General features: G+C 38.6%; 1 protein-coding gene and 1 non-coding gene across 6 annotated transcripts in view; both read left to right on the top strand.

Annotated features, from left to right (window-relative positions):
* Positions 1-17,181, top strand: part of THRAP3 (thyroid hormone receptor associated protein 3) — a 70,669-nt gene that overhangs the window by 22,956 nt on the left and 30,532 nt on the right. For 4 of the 5 annotated variants that reach the window (XM_065916352.1, XM_065916381.1, XM_065916343.1 and 1 more), the window contains one exon: positions 3,442-3,530. The gene's annotated coding sequence lies outside the window, so the exon portion shown is untranslated. Of the gene's footprint in view, positions 1-3,441; positions 3,531-14,481; positions 14,611-17,181 lie in introns of those variants that run through there. The other variant, XM_065916371.1, reaches the window with a different exon arrangement.
* LOC136156557 (U12 minor spliceosomal RNA) lies at positions 8,718-8,867 on the top strand. The gene has a single exon (XR_010661073.1). It is a non-coding gene; the product is annotated as a U12 minor spliceosomal RNA (small nuclear RNA).

Raw genomic sequence — 17,181 nt, 5'->3', positions numbered from 1 at the left:
TTCAAACCAAAAGGCTAATAGTCTTAAGTTCATTTTCTCTAGACACATTTCTTAGGCTGCTGCAAACATGACTTAATTAACTCACTATAATTAAACAACTTTCCTCCTTGTGCTAACAGTACAATACTCAGAAACTTATTTTGGTTGTATATCCTTTTTTTTTGTTTTGTTTTTATAAAGATTTTCTGTTGTGATAAGATGCTCTGTTTTACATTTAAAATTTTTTTTCCAGCGCTTGGTTTCCTGTGAATTGGGAATATTGTGTGAGTACTTAAGTTTGGTAATGTCAACTCTTGTATTCTTGGCACAGCTATGATGTCATTTCATAATAAACAGAGTGTTGCCATCTAATTGGATTTAAAAAAGCACCCACACTCCACACTGTGTCTTAAATGGGTAACATTCGAAGTCCATTTTTCTTTCATTTTGACATAAGTGATACATGCTGGCAATTAAATAGTAATAAAATGTGATATGGCAGAATACATGGTACTTGAAATGCTTTTTAGTGACAGTTATTTCACCAGAATTTATAGCAGCTAAGTGGTGAGACCTCTGCTTGTAGTCTCTTTTGCTCCTACTCTGCTGCTGTATATTATAAAGGAATGAATGTGACTGTGTTCTAGTAAAGCTGTTTATAGATACTGAAATTGGAATTTCATAGAATTTTCACGTCATAAAATACCTTAATATTTTTCTACCATTAAAAAAAAAAAAAGTAGAAATTGGGGAGTTCCCTGGAGGTCCAGTGGTTAAGACTTCATGCTTTCACTGCAGTGGCCTGGGATTCCATCCCTGGTTGAGCAACAGCATATTAAAAAGCAGAGACATTATTTTACTGACAAAGGTCCGTATAGATCTAAATGACATGTAGATCAAAGCTATGGTTTTTCCAGTAGTCATGTCTGAATGTGAGAGTTGGACCATAAAGAAAGCTGAGCCCTGAAGAGTTGATGCTTTTGAACTGTGGTGTTGGAGAAGACTCTTGAGAGTCCCTTGGACTGCAAGGAGCTTCAACCAGTCAATCCTAAAGGAAATTAGTCTTGAGTATTCATTGGAAGGATTGATGCAGTAGCTGAAACTCCAATCCTTGGGCCACCTGATGCGAAGAACTGACTCATCAGAAAAGACCCTGAATGCTGGGAACTATTGAAGACAGGAGAAGGGAATGATAGAGGGTGAGGGGGTTGGATGGCATCACTGACTGAATGGACATGAGTTTGAGCAAGCTCCAGGAGTTGGTGATGGACAGGGAAGCCTGGCGTGCTGCGTGCAGTCCATGGGGTCACGAAGAGTCGGATGTGACTCAGCAACTGAACTGAACTGAGCAACTGAGATCCTACAAGATGTGCTGGCAGCCGAAAAAGAAAATGTAGAAACTGTTCTTAACGAAGGTACAAAAATAGGTTGGAAAAAAAAAAATAGGTTGAGCTTTTTGACATCATTTGCTCACCTCCCAAGCATAGAAGACCCTGTATGCTGGACATGTTTGGCAGTATTTGCCTTTCTCTTCAAAACCATTCATAGTAAATTCACCAGTCTTGGATTGGTGTGCCTTCTTGAAAGCAGAGAAACTACTTGGAGCAAGACATTGCACAGTTCTCTGTAGTAAGACCCTAAAGGGTTATTTGCCTAGCTGTCATAATCTCTATCAGTTCCTAGTATATATATTTTTTTAATTGGGGAGTGGTTAGATTAAATTTATTCATCTATTGGCTACTTTGGGACTTGAAGACAGTGTCCCCTTTTGTTCACTTTTATTCAACTAGTTTTGAAACTAGAACACATTATTAATGAGAGATGGAGAGAGGAGAGTGTGTGTGTGTTAACTGGTTAGAATGTTAAAAGGTAGAGGTATTGGAATAGTTCTTTAATCAGTGCATTGTAGGCAGTTCCCAGTTTTGTAGGAGTCATCAGGGGTTCCCCCAAGCTGACTCATGTGAGCCCCTGTGCCCCTGCATTTAGAAGCAGGGAAAGAGGTTTCAGTTGATGTAATCTAGGATGAACTCCCAGAATGACCTGCAAGAATATATATAAAAGTATTTTGAAAGAACGAGTTCTTGTAAGTGCTGTGGTTTTACCGTTTATCAACTAAGTAAATATAGACCAACATTGTCATTAATTTGCTAAATGGTCTGACTGAATAGTAATTTCTTCTGGTAACTCTTAACCTATTCGTTTTAACAGTAGGTTTTTGTTGCCTCTTTGTGATGTTAATTATCTGATAACCTTTGGTATAGGTCAAGAGTTTATTGCTTGTGTATTCAATTTACTCAGCAGACACATATCAGTGTTAGGTAATAGACTTTGCAGCCCTGTGAGTATTAACAGACATAATGATATGCTTGTCTAGGGTAACACCAAGAAACAGTACCTGACCCAGCCTAGGTGAGCCCAGGACAGCTTGCTGGGGAAGGAGACCCTCCTAAGAATGAGTTTGGTTGAGAGGGTAGGAGGCTGAGGGCCTGACATGTACTGAGAGACTGGCTAAATAGGCAAGGCTTCAGCTATGTGCAAACCACAGGTTTCAGAGAAAGCTAAGGTGGGTATCCTTGATTGAGTAAATGAATAAGTGAAAAAAAAAAGATTAATGTCAAGATTGCATCTTCAGATTGTTTAATTCTTGGGTACCTTCCTGCTCTGGGCTTCCCAGGTAGGGCTAGTGGTAAAGAACCATCCCCTGGAGGAGAGCATGCAAGTCACTCTAGTATTCTTGCCTGGAGAATCCCATGGACAGAGGAGCTGACAAACTATGGTCCACAGGGTCGCAAAGAGTCAGACACCACTGAAGCAACTTGGCTTTAGTATTTTGAATGAATGATAAAACTTAAACTAGGAGTGAGGATGTTAACTGCATACTGAGTTTGCTGATGTTGGAACTTTGTTTTTCTGTTTGATATAATGCTGCATTGCTTTGATACTTGGCCGTGTTAATGTTTAGATCAGGAAATACATAAACACTTGGATCTGAAAGGTTTTCTTGTGCTTTGAGGGATGAATGTGGGGAGTTGTTTTAACTTGAAGTGTATTTGTTACATTTATCAGTAGTTCAGCCTACTTGAAAGTTTTTTGTTTAAAGCATCTAATTCTTCTGAAGTTATTCTCCAAGTTGAATTATGGAGTTTGCAAATTCAGCCTGTATAATGCAAACCATAGCACCTGAAATACTGCCAGTGAAAGGTATCAGATTACAAGAGGAAGGTTTTAGCTTTCCCTACTGCAGCCTTATTGTAAGGAGGTGGGGTGAATGAAAATGAGTTTAGGAGACAAACAGAGATCCTCAAGCCAGTATACTTTGAGAGAGAATCCTGTGTCCACTTGGAGTGAAGTTGAGAGCTAAAGGAGAGTTTCTGCTTATAGATTCCAAGCATCTGTATTTCAAGGTTCAATCTGCGAGGTTTGGGTAGCTATTTTATTACTGCTTATTTCTTCTCATTTCAGAGTTGTATTCTGACTTGGTAAATTTGGAGAAGCCAGTGGCACTGCGTCTGTCTGGGGTGTGCTGCAAGTCAAATCATTGTTCGGATAAGGTAAATGCATGATGGTAAAAGGAAGTAATAACTAATTTTAGTGCCTTCTAAAACCAGTCTTATGCTTTTTATCCAGAAGATTCCTTTTGAGTTTTTAAATAGCGTGTTTATTCACTTGGACTTATTAAAAAAGATCAGCCATAAACTTGACACATATATAGTCACTGTTAACAGTTTGGGGAACAGACCCTTTTTATGCATGTTTCTCGGATATGTGTAATCAAAATTGGGAGTTGTGTTTTTTTGTCACCTGGTTCATGTTTTAATATTCTGTTTGCAGTTTTAAATGACTCATGATATCTCATCATTGGATGTTCCATATAATTTATGTAACTAGTTCCTTTTTGGTAAACATTTTAGGCTTTTCTCTCAGTTTTCCATGTCTTAGATAACTATGTGACGAATATGAATAAATTAATGTATAGAGTAGATTTCCCCCCATAGTATGCTTTCTTTTCTTAAATTTTAAAGAACATTTTATATATTAAGTCTTTTTTGTTTTACTTTTTTAATTAATACATGTACAAAAATCCTGTACATAGTCATGTCAGACTATCAGCTCCACAGGGCCTTTTTTTTTTTGTTTTTTTTTGTTTTTAAAGTTGTAGCAGGTGAACTCTTGGTTGCAGCATGTGGGATCTAGTTCCCTGACCAGGGATCAAACTCCAGGCCCCTTGCATTGGGAGTCCAGAGTCTTAGCTACTGGCCTATGAGGAAAGTCCCTTCAGAAAGCATTTGATGAAAAACAAGCCCTCCTACCCCCTTCCCAGTCCCTAGAAGCAGTCATTTCCAACTCTTCACTGTTTCTTTGGTATTACCTCTAAATAGTCAGCTTACTTTGCTGCTTACGGATTTTCCAGTTTGGGGTATTATCTATTCCTACGTTGGATAGTGGTAGAATTCTCTGACTTCCTCACATATTCATATTTATTGTCACTCTGACTATAATGTAATTTTGGTTAGAGAGCAGTATTCACTGTTAACAATATTGAGTTTATGTATAACTTATCCATAGCTAATTCACATGGTATGCTGTGTGTGGTTAATTTTATTTGTACAACTGGGTGTTTTCCCTTTTGTTAATATTTATCTTTTTCTGGTCTGTTTTGCTTAGTTTCTATGTTGTTATTATTAATTTCTTTCTAAACTCTACCTAGAAGTGTAAATGTTCCTCAATACTTGAAACATTTTGGTTATATTATAAATTTTATCTTAGAGATATTTTCTAATCTGCTTCATTCTGAGCATGTGCTTTAACTAGGGAGCTGGGATGTTGTTATGCCAACATCATCCAGGTGATTTTTACCCCTGGTTTTGTTATCTTTTCCCATGTCCTATCCCTTTCCTTTTTGATACAATCTTATTTTGAAGGAACCACTTCTCCATTAGCTTCCTGAGAAAGGGCTATACAACAGGTAAGTTTTTTTGACATACATGTCTTGAAAATGCCTTTATATTGATTGCCCTTCTGTTGATCATTACTTTGGCTAGGTATAGATTTCTGGTTTGGAAATAATTTTCCTTCAGAATTTTGAAAATACTGCTCTGTTGCCTTTCACTTTCACTATTGGTGAGATGTCAGTTACATTTGCATATAACCTGTTTGTAACCTCTGAAACTTCTTTTTTCCAGTATTCCCAGTGTTCTGAAGTTTTATAATGATGTCCTTGGTGTGGCTGTTTTCATCTAATGTGCCGGCCACTCCGGGGACTGAAACTTATGTCACTCAGTTCTGGGATATTTTCTGAAATTATGTCCTTGATTTTTCTCTCCTTTATTTTCTGTACTCCTTTTCTGGAATTAATTGGAATTAATTGGATGTTGAACCTTTTGGGCTGATTCTCTAATTTTAACTTTATTTCTGCTATTTCCATCTCTGTGTTTTTTGTTCTTTGAGAAATTTCCTTGGTTGTGTTTTCTAATATTTGTTGTATTTTTTTCACTTGTGTTCATATATTTTATTTTTATATGTATACTTTTTTTATAGTCAAGATTTTTGTTTAGTCAGTCCAGCTTCTTCATACAACTCTGAAGAGCCCAACTGCCTACAAAATACTGTCTACAAGATGCCCTTCACACATTTGCAGAAACTTTTGCCTTTCTACAGCTACCAGGACAAACTGGCAATAAGTAGTTGGGTCTTTAAATTTTCTCATGTGAATCAGGGATTCTGTTTGCAATAAATTGCAAATGACTTTTTTCCTCATCTGTCATGAAGGCTTCTTAATTTGCTGGCATCATGGATGATAAGTTATTTTTTAAGTTTTATTTTAGTGTAATTAGAACACTTAAGATGAAGTCTGCCCTCTTAGCAGATTTTTAAGTGTAGAGTACCGTGTTGTTGACTATAGGTATAGCGTTATATAACAGATCCCTTAAGCTTATTCATCTTTCTTAACTGCAACTCGATTCACATTGATCAATAACTGGCCATTTCCTCCTTTTTCCACTCCCAAGGCAAGTCTGCCCTTTGAATTTATAAATTTATTTTAGATACCTCATATCAGATACCTCATGTAAGGAATCATGCAGTTTTTGTTTTTCTGTTACTGGCTTATGTCACTTAACATAATGTCTTCAAGGTTCATGTGTGTTGTTACATATTGCAGAATTCTTTTTTAAGACTGAGTAATATTCCATTCCATCTATCACATTTCTTTTATCTGTTAACCTGTTAATGGACATTTAGGTTTTTTCCACATCTGGGCTGTTGTAATAGTGCTGTAGTGGACATAGGCATGCTAACATCTCTTTGAGATCCTGATTTCAGTTCTTTTCGATAAATATCCAGAAGTGGAATTGATGGATATGTATTCTTATATTTTTAATTTCTAAGAGCTTTCTCTTGTTCTCTGAGTGAAACAGGTGAAATAGTATTTCAGATGGTGGACAGCTTCCTCATGTAAAATGGGAGTAATAAAGAAGTGAATATATATATATGTATGTATGTATAAAGTATTTAGAGATGTGCCTGGCTACTATTCTATTATTATTGTCCTTTTATGATGGATACAGTTTTTTTATCTTTGAGAAAATTAATGATAATATTTTTAGCATATTTAGACCTATCAAATAGACAGTAGTATTTTCTTTTTTAGTGGCTTGCTTTTTTACATTTATTTAGTATATTTGGAATTTTAGTTTTGTTTATGGTAAGAAGAAGGACTCTTAACATTTTGTATTAACTCATTGATCAGTTGTCTCAACTATTCATTGGAGAAGGCACTGGCATCCCACTCCAGTACTCTTGCCTGGAAAATCCCATAGACAGAGGAGCCTGGTAGGCTGCAGTCCATGGGGTCGTCCATGGACACGATTGAGCAACTTCACTTTGACTTTTCACTTTCATGCATTGGAGAGGGAAATGGCAACCCACTCCAGTGTTCTTGCCTGGAGAATCCCAGAGACAGGGGAGCCTGGTGGGCTGCCGTCTGTGGGGTCGCGCAGAGTTGGACACGACTCAAGCAACGTAGCAGCAACAGCAGCAGCAACTATTCATTTATCCTTTTTTCTAGTGTTTTTTTTTTTCCTAGTGTTTTGAAAAATCATCTTTTTGAGAGTGTATTAATAGGGTATATTTTTAAATATACCCTTTGTGTTTTGTTCTGTTTATTTGTATAATCTTGTACAAGTAGTGATTTTATTATGAGTACTTTATTTCACCTTAAATAAACCTTTCTCCTTTCTCCAGACTCAGCAAGCAAAATATACTTGAAATTTCCATACTTACTGTTTTTCACTATGTGGAACTAGGACAGTTCTTCAAGAGACTTTAGTATTGGAAAACAAAAACTAGAAGGGCTTAGGCAGGGCCCTTACATAGGAAGCCAGTTGCATACTTCAAAAAATAAGCCTACTAGATTTTCCCCTCTAAGATTCTTTTAGACTCTTTGAAATCTGCTTTTGAGTTTTTGGATTCATTCAGTCAGTATATCCTTGAGTGCTTGTTATTGTGTCTATTCTCTATGCTGGGGTTAATCAGCAGTGAGCAAGACAGACAGGATTCCTGTTCTTGGGGAGCTTACATTCTAGTTTGGGAAGGCAAATAAGATCGTTTCAGGTTTCCTTAGTGTTAGGAAAGAAGTAGAACTATAAAATAAGAGTGACGTGTCATTAGGTAGAATGCTAAGGAAGAGAGACCTCTTTGAGTTGGGTGATAAGCTGAGATCTGAAAGATGAGAAGGGAGCCAATCATTCTGTAGACTGCAGAAGTGTGTTTGTAGCAGGAACGGCCGGTATAAAGGTGCCGAGACTGTAGATGCTTGTAAGTGTTCAGGAACAGAAATAAGGCCTTTGTGGCTCCAATGTAGTGACTGAATGGGGAGAGAGTGGTTTGAGATGATGTTGAAGAAGTAGGCATAGGGGCCAGATAATTTAGAATCTTGAAATTATGGGAAACTGGAACTTTCATATATAAATCTGATGAATTCGATTTTGTTTCTTTAAAAAAAAATACAAGATGTTCTAGAATATAATTAGACGTATTTCTTTATGTAGTTAATATATTCATTATGAGCCGGAGAGGGGGGTTGCACTGGTCACATGTATCTGAACTGGGTTCTTTGTTTATTTTTTAAAATATTTACTTGGCTTTGCTAGGTCTTAGTTGCAACATGCAGGATCTTTAGTTGTGGCATCTTTAGTCACAGCATGTGGAATCTAGTTCTCCTGACAAGGAATTGAACCTGATCCCCCTGCATTGGGAGAGTCGCCCTGAAGAGTCTTAGCCTCTGAACCACTAGGGAAGTCCCCTGAACTGAGTTCTGGTTGAGTGTTTGGATCTAACTGGGCTTGGAATAGTTAGGCAGTCTCTAAATTTAGATAACTTTGTATAATGCCTTAATAATTCATTTTAGATGAAAGCAGCAGGTTGGGTTCTTCATTTGTTTTGTAGACCGAGGTGACTGGTAAGATCTGGAATGATAGCAGATCTTGAAGTTATTTTTCATTTTTTTTGTGTAGAGTTGTGTGTGTGTGTGTGTGTGTGTGTTTAAGACATCTCTCTCTTTTTTCCTCCCCTCAACTTATCTGGTGAAGTGCTGAAACAGACATCAGGTTTTCCGTCAACAGGAAAGTGAGGAATGAATGAAGTGAATGAAGACTAGAAACAACAAAAATAAATGATGAATTTAAAAGTGACTAATAGTGAATAAGGTTCAGAACTTGAGCGTTTGAAAAGACCTAATCATGCCTTAAACTTATGAGTAAGGAAAATAACGATTCGGGGTGACGCCCGAATCCTCACTGCTAATGTGAGACGAATTTTTGAGCGGGTAAAGGTTGCCCCTAAGGTGACCCGCCTACTTTGCGGGATGCCTGGGAGTCGCGATCTGCCCGTCCCCCTTTTGCTTTAAAAAATAGAACAGTTTGGATGTGTATAATACGGGATTAAAGCCGAAAGTAATCAAAAAAAAAAAAAAAAAAAAGACCTAATCATTGTCCTTTGGGACAGTACCATCCAAGAGAAGTCCATTGTGAGCCATATACGTAATATCAAATTTCCTAGCAGCCACATTAAGGTAATAAATATACAGCAGCAGATGAAATTATTGGTATATTTTATACAATTTAATATATCCAAAGCATTCTCATTTCAACATATAATTAATATAAAAATAATGAATGAGATGTTGTGCATTCTGTGTTTTGTACTAAGTCTTTGGAATCCTGTGTTTTATACCTGCACCGCACCCCGGCTCAGGCCGGCCACACTTCAGCCACATGTGTGGGCCTCTGCAGCTCTTAGGGCTCGTACTTCTGCAGGAAGGGGTGAATTCCTGCAGTGTTCATAGTTCAAAGCAGTAATAGTTGTGACATATAAGGAGATGAATTAAAACATGTATTTTCCCCTCTCTCAACCTCTGTGTGATGAACTTGTTTGGGAAGATATTTGATCCTGTAAAGATATCTCTATAAGCAATACTAAACAGCTTATCTCCTAAGAGAGTTGTAAACAGACCTATTTAATGTAGAACAGGCTTTATGTAGAACTCTGTGTAAGTAGCAGCTGTCTATGTACTGATGGTGGGATGATTGCTTGATGAAGAGAGACCAGAGATCTAATCCTTGGAATCTGTAAAGTGTGTACATAAGTCAGTGGTTTAGAATTCCTTTCTCAGTTTCCTGAAAGTATCTTGATAGATCATTGTTGTTCAATTCCTAAGTCGTGTCCGAATCCTTGCGACCCCCTGGACTGCAGCACGCCAGGCTTCTCTGTCCTTCACTGTCTCCCTGGATTTGCTCAAACTCATGTCCATTGAGTCAGTGATGCCATCCAACCATCTCATCCTCTCTCGTCCCTTTCTCTCTCTTGCCTTCAATCTTTCCTAGCATCAGGGTCTTTTCCAGTGAGTGAGCTCTTCGCATCAGGTGGTCAAAGTATTGGAGCTTCAGCATCAGTCCTTCCAATGAATATTCAGGCTTAATTTCCTTTTGAACTGACTGGTTTGATTCCCTTGCAGTCCAAGGGACTCTCAAGAGTCTTCTCCAACACCACAGTTCAAAAGCATCAATTCTTCGATGCTCAGCCTTCTTTATGGTTCAACTTTCACATCAGTACATGACTCCTGGAAAAACCATAGCTTTGACCATACAGACCTTTGTCAGCAAAGTGGTGTCTCTGCATTTTAACATAGCTTTTTTCCAAGGAGCAAGTGTCTTTTAATTTCATGACTGCAGTCACCAATCTGCAGTGATTTTGGAGCCCAAGAAAGTAAAATCTGTCACTGTTTACATATCTATTTGCCATGAAGTGATGGGGCCATTGAAGTGATGGGGCCGGATCCCATGATCTTAGTTTTTTGAATGTTGAATTTTAAGCCAGGTTTTTCACTCTCCTCTTTCACCCTCATCAGGAGGCTCTTGAGTTCCTCTTCACTTTCTGCCATTAGAGTAGTATCATCTGCATATTTGAGGTTATTGATATTTCTCTTGGCAGTCTTGATTCCAGCTTGTGATTCATCCAGCCCAGCATTTCACATGATGTATCCTGCATAGACGTTAAATAAGCAGAGTGACAGTATACAGCCTTGATGTACTCCTTTCCAGTTTGGAACCAGTCTATCGTTCCATGTCTGGTTGTAACTGTTGTTTCTTGACCTGCATACAGGTTTCACAGGAGGCACGTAAGGTGGTCTGGTATTCCCTTCTCTCTCTCTTTTTTTTTTTTCCTTAAAGAATTTTCCACAGTTTGTTGTGATCCACACAGTCAAAGGCTTTAGCGTAGTCAGTGAAGCAGATGTTTTTTCTGGAATTCCCTTGTTTTTTCTGTGATCCAGAGGATGTTGGCAATTTGATCTCTGGTTCCTCTGCCTTTTCTAAACCCAGCTTGTACATCCAGAAGTTCACAGTTCATGTACTGTTGAAGCCTGGCTTGGAGAATTTTGAGTATTACCTTGCTAGCATGTGAACTGAGCACAGTTGTATAGTAGTTGGAATGTTTTTTGGCATTGCTCTTCTTTGGGATTGGAATGATAGATGGACTTTTTTAAAAGCTCTGATTGCAGTGTGTACCACTGATTCAGTCCAAGGTTGTCGTCTTTTTTTTTTTTTTTTTTTTTTTGATTGGAGGAAGCCCAAGGTCTTAATAATTTCATTAAAAAAATAGTTGTATTATGATTGGCTGTTTTAACTTAGTTTTTAAGAAGGGTTTATCATAATGAGAATCAGAAGGAGGCCATAGGTGATTAGTTAACATAGCCTGTAGTATCTTTATTAAGTTAGAAAAGCTGAGAGTTCCTCTGAAAAATAGGAATGTTGTGTTCCCCATTGATAACACATTTAAAATAGGAACAGAAATTGCTGTCACCCTCCCCTCGGGATTTAGGAGAGGAGCCTCTGGGGTCAGTCAGAGATAATATTTAAGTTGCTGGCTGTGCTTTTCATTCTGTTTCTCTAATGATGAAGGGTTAGTTGCATAGATGGTCCTGAGCCTAACAGATACCCATTGAGCAAATTTTAGAAGATATCACAAGTCATGTACACTGGGTCTGTTGAGGTAAGTTCAAATGAATGGCCCCTCAGTTTGCTATTGATTTTCCCTGCTACCGTTCATCAGCAAAGGGATTTATTCTTCAAAGGTCAGGACCTTAAAATTTGACCTTTTTCTTGCTTCTCTGAACCTCTTCAGTGCAACACGTGCCAGTTTAGCCAGTATTAAGCACTTTATTGTTTTGTGTAGGAAGATACCTGATTCCTTACTAATACATTAGTAGGAAAGTAGAATCAGTGGTGAAATCTATTTTCTCCTAGAGACGTTTCTAAGTATCTCCCTGTCACCAGTCTAGGGTTGCAGCTGAACACATAGCAAGGTGTGAAGTCACTTGTTGAATGCCAGACAATTTACACTTTGTATACTTCTTAATTCCTGTGGCAGTCTTATGAGATGTAGGCCACGTTTGGAAGATGAGGAGAGTAAGTATCTTGTCCAGCTAATAGGTGGAGCCCACAAATTTGAACCCAGTTAATTTTTTTGGTGCCAAAGCCACTACTTACTGCAGAACCTAGCCCAGTTTATAAAGTGACTCTGTTGGGCTCTGTTCATTTGGGACATGATACTTAGGTTGATAATCTATTTCAGCATAGTCCCTCACTTACACCACCTTTATATCCCTGTCTTGGAATAGCATGTTATGGAAAACACTGAATGAAACCTGGATTCTAGTCCTAGCTGTTTGCTTACTGTGTATTGAGATAATGGATTCTTTTTCCATTGAGCAGGGATTTCCCAATTACCTGTCTGCTTTGATCCTCTTAAAATTGTGAGATATGGATACCATTGCCTTTGTCTTTTTTAAAAAAATTATTTTTTTATTTTTGGCTGCACTGGGTCTTCATGGCTTTGCGTGGGCTTTCTCTGGTTGGTGGTGGGCAGGGGCTACTCTTAACTGTGGTGCATGGGTTTTTCATTGTGGTGATGTCTTATCATTGCGGAGCACAGGCTCCAGGTGCTCAAGCTCCAGGAGCTGCAGTGTGCAGGCTCTAAAGTGTCTGGGCTCAGCAGTCGTGGCTCACGGGCCCTGGAGCGTGGGCTCAGTACTTGTGGCCCGTGGTGCTCTGTGGCATGTGGGATCTTCTCAGACCAGAAGTCAAACCCACTTCTTGCATTGGCAGGTGGATTCTTATCCCCTGTTCCATCCCTAGTCGGGGAACTGTGATCCTACATGTCTTTCGACTTCAGCGCCTCACCAGAAAAAGAGTTCCCCAAACCACCATCATTCCAGCAATAACCCCGCCTTGCGATGGCTCTATCAGGGTTTACTCAGGCCCCGTGCGGGCCTCTGCGGAGCATGAGCACCCTTGGCTTGGCTCGCGGCTCCGCGGGAAGTCTTGTCTTTTGTTTTTAATGAACTTTTTGTTTGAGAATAGTTTAACAGGAAATTGCAAGAATTGTACAGAATTCATGTATTGGTTTGCTAGGGCTGCCATACAAAGTAGCACAGACTGAGTGGGTTAGACAACAGCAATATATCATCCCACAGATCTAGAGGCTAGAAGTCAGAAGTCAGGAGCTTGGCAGGATTCGTTCTTTCTGAGACCTGGGAGGGAAGGATCTCTTCCAGGTCTCTCTCTCCGGCTGGTAGAAGGCCATCTTCTCCCTGTATCTCTTCATAGCATCTTCTCTCTGCATATCTCTATGTCCAGATTTCTCCTTTTTATAAGGACACCAGTCATATCTCTGTAAAGACCCTATCTTCAAATGAGGTCCGGGTACTTGGTGTTAGGACTTCAACATATATTTAAAAAAAATATATAGGGTTAGGGAAACAGTAATAGTCTCTAGATTTCCTATACCCAATTTCCTCTGTTATTAACATTTTATGTTAATATGGTATGTTTGTCACAATTAATAAACCAGTATTGATACCCTATTATTAATTAAACTGTAAGCCCTGTTTGGAACACATAAGAAAACTTCAAGGACAAGTAGTTTTTTGAAAATGATACTCACACTAATCTTAACAAAGTAACTATAAAATACGGAGATTGTGAAACCTGTCTTAGTGAGAAAGCAAAACAATTTTAAAAATTGTGATAGGCTTGTGTTTTCACCTTTCCAGTAATCAGCACTTGGTGCAATGTCCTGTTTATGCTTGTGAAGTCCAGTCTACAACCTGAAACTTCAGAAGTTAGGTTGTGTGTTCAGTATTCACCACATATAACAAATGAATGAACTGAAATCTGTACAGATTGTTACTTTCCTAAAGTCCCCCAGAATGCCTCTTTTATTCCAGGTCACTTCCTTTTGTTTTGTTTTCTTAGATAAACCATATATTTAAAACAGAGTACAGGCAAACACAGCTGAATTTACCCCCTGCATACTTCTTACTCCTAGGAGGCATACCTATAATAGAAGAAATCGATGTATAAAATTGTTTGCATACAATTTCTTTTACTAGTTTTTTTTTTTCAAATTGGTGGTTAAGACCTATGTTTATTACTTGTGTGTAGTTTTCAGAATTTTCCAGCATTGATTGATTATGTTACCTTCTGTGAATATTATATAATATCCCAGCGATCTTAAGATCTTCATATGTTTTTATTTTTCATTGGGGGAGAAACAGCAGTTTGATTGAATGAATAAAGGGGTTTCCCTGTAAAGGTTTGTCATTCTGATCTTGAATTTTTCAGTATTTTCTCTGGTGTTAAAAAAAAGAAAAACATTTATGAAACTCATTCCTGTGTGGAAATCAGGCCTGAAATAATTAATAGCATGCTGTATTCTGTGCGATATGGAAAATACCGTTCTCACTGCATTTTTCTTACCTTTCTAAGTTATTGAGAAGTAGTGTGGTCCTGTTTCTTTAAAAAGTGAAAGATGGAATGTGTGGCGTTTGCCAAGTCTTTGGAACTGAGAAACTTAATTCGGTCTCTGAAGAGCTGGAAGGAAATGTGACCTCTTACTGGTTCTGTGATGGAAAGAAGCTAGTGGCAGTATCCCTCGGCCTGAGAGGAACCTGTTGCAGAGTCCTGACTCACTCTGGAAACTCCTTTTTCCCAAGTGGGACTGTGGTGCTGCCTGAATTTGGTGTGTGTAGGTGGATTGCCCCCTTGCAAGTGCTAGTTGAAGTACAGTCCAAAGGTAAGTAGCCAAGTCCCTGGTCAGCTATTTTCAGACAGATGGACTAGTTTTTCTAAAATGGTAGAATATGTTATGAATCGTAAATGATTTCTTCTGTAGTAAATTTCAGAGGTGATGGGACAGAAGTGGAGGGATCATTCTTTTTTTTTTTAAAAGCAAAAAGTTCAACCCTCACCACTTAATTCCATTTTTTAGGATGGCTAAAGTCAGGATGAGGAATGTTCTGCTCACTTTGTGCAAACGTATGAGTTTTTTTTGTCAGTAGTAGAGCTGTTCCAAATCCTCATTTTATTGATGAAGCGTTGAGTTGAGTCTTGGTAAATTTCTCCTTTTACCTGGGGCCTGAACACTTGCCCATTATTTATTTATTTTAGCTTTTCATTGCTCACCAGTGGCAGTGAAGATCAATTCTGCCTTGATCAGGATCTTGATATTTTTGGGGTGAAAGAGAGGGAAGAATGCAGTTTGCAACAGCCAGATAGGCTAGAGCAGCATGTGGTATTTATTGATGACTGATGCTTGGGCTGAGAGGGAGAGATGCCAGGAAGGCTTGTCTCAGGCAGGACGGGCTCTTCCTGGTCAGGCAGGAGCCCGCAGCCCAGCCGCCCACAGAGGACAGGCTTCTGGTGGCTTTGGGGAGGAACGCTGTCAGAAGAGGACTTCCTGGCATTTGGCAGGCCAAAGCATCCAATGCAAGTAGCTGTACTGCTGGAGAGGGATTACTTCTTTTTCTCAAGTTGGAGGAGATGGCCAAAAGTAGTCATCATTTTTTTTCTGTTTTGCTGTGCAGTTTATTATGAATTTTCTAAGCGATTAAATAATGCCGTGCTCCTGTTTGCTGTCCGGAGAAATTAGGTCTGGAAAAGGAGGGATAGAGATTGACTTTTGGAGGACTTGGAATTGAACCTTTGTGAATAAGAGCTGGCTAATTCACCTGGCTAGAACTTCCCACATTGGCAGTATTCTTGATAAATTATCCATGTGTATCTTTATGTCAGGCTTTGCATTCCTTAATTGGTACACTTTTAAACTACTTCAGAGTTTACCCTTAGGGAAGCTTTCTTAATGCTTCTTAAGCATTAAGGAAATTTTTCTAATTTTCACTTTAAAAATTATCCGTGTGTCCATGGATAATTAACATAATTAATTTTTTTTTAAAAGTAGTGAAAACACACAACAGAGTTGGGCCTTTTGCTGCAGTTACCTGTCATAAGAACCAAAGGTCAGATACTGTTTCTCTGAGGGTATATGCTTTCCTGGCTGTCCCTTAACCCTCCAGTTTGTGAACACAAAGGGGTCCCTGTGCTGAATTGTTTCTGTGAAGTTTTCCAGAGCTGGTTTCTCCTTTGAATTCTTTGCAGCCTGACAACAGCCATTAAGAAGAACAGTTGAGAATTTGTTTTGTAAACAGGTCCATTGTTAGCATAAGTAAACTAAAATATATGATCTTATTAATGAAGGGTTATTTTCAGGAAAGTTGATAGTAAGGCTAGGATAAAAGCACATTGGTAAAAAAATTACCGTGTAATTTTTCCAAATGCCAAATATACAGTTGAAGTGAGCTGACAATTTTTATGTGAATTTTGGACTCTGCAGAATTAGAAGCTTTAGCTTTTTTGCCTTGCTAACCCAAAAATATAGTTTATTAATGTATATTTTCTTTTTCTCATCATAATTGCTCACTTATGAGGTAGTCACACTTCTTAAAACAACTTGATGAAACAACCCACCCACAGTATTTTGGACTACTCATGTCCTGTAATTAGGAGGCAGTTTAAGATTGCACTTTGCTGTTTACTTTAAATGTGTTTGAACTGAAATCAGAGTCATTGTTATTTACTGATAGAAATGATCCCCTTTTTAGACTTATTTTCAGAGCACACAGGGAGCTGCATATAGATATGCACCTTTTGGGTCCTCTCGTTGCGTGCCTGGGTTTTTTTTTTCCTCCTGCCATGCAGGGTTGCAGATTCTCTGTTCCATGACCAGAGATTGAACCCAGGCCTGCACAAGTGAAAGTGGCAAATCCTAATGCTAGACCACCAGGGAACTCCCACATGGCTGGATTTCTTAATGGAAGGATTCTCTCTCTCTTTTTTTTTTAACTGAAAAGGTATGGGGAAATAGGGGCTTCCCAGGTGGCTTATTGGTACAGAATCCGCTTGGCAATGCAGGATACGAGGTTTCAATTCCTGAGTTGGGAAGACTCCTTGGAGGAGAAAATGTCAACCCACTCTAGTATTCTTACTGGAATAATCCCATGGACAGAGGAGCCTGGTGGGCTATAGTCCATGGGGTCGCAGAGTCTGATGCTAAGTGAGTGAATGAGTGAGTAATCTCATATACTTGGGGAAATAGCTGCAGAGACTGGCTGTATCCACTTAGACTAATTAGGATTTTGATCATGAATTGAGCCCACCTGCGAAGAGTTGATAATTTTTTAAAAATTGGATGATGGATGCATTTGGGTTCCTTACACTATTTTTTCCTACTTTTGTGTATGTGTGACTCAATACCTCCATAATAAAAATATTAAAGAAAAAAATAGAGCCCAGTTGGCTATTCGGCTGG

Source organism: Muntiacus reevesi, chromosome 1 (assembly GCF_963930625.1).
Source record: "Muntiacus reevesi chromosome 1, mMunRee1.1, whole genome shotgun sequence".
Taxonomy (NCBI): domain Eukaryota; kingdom Metazoa; phylum Chordata; class Mammalia; order Artiodactyla; family Cervidae; genus Muntiacus; species Muntiacus reevesi.
Note: the sequence above shows the minus strand (reverse complement) of the source record. Positions and strands in the feature narration are given on the sequence as shown.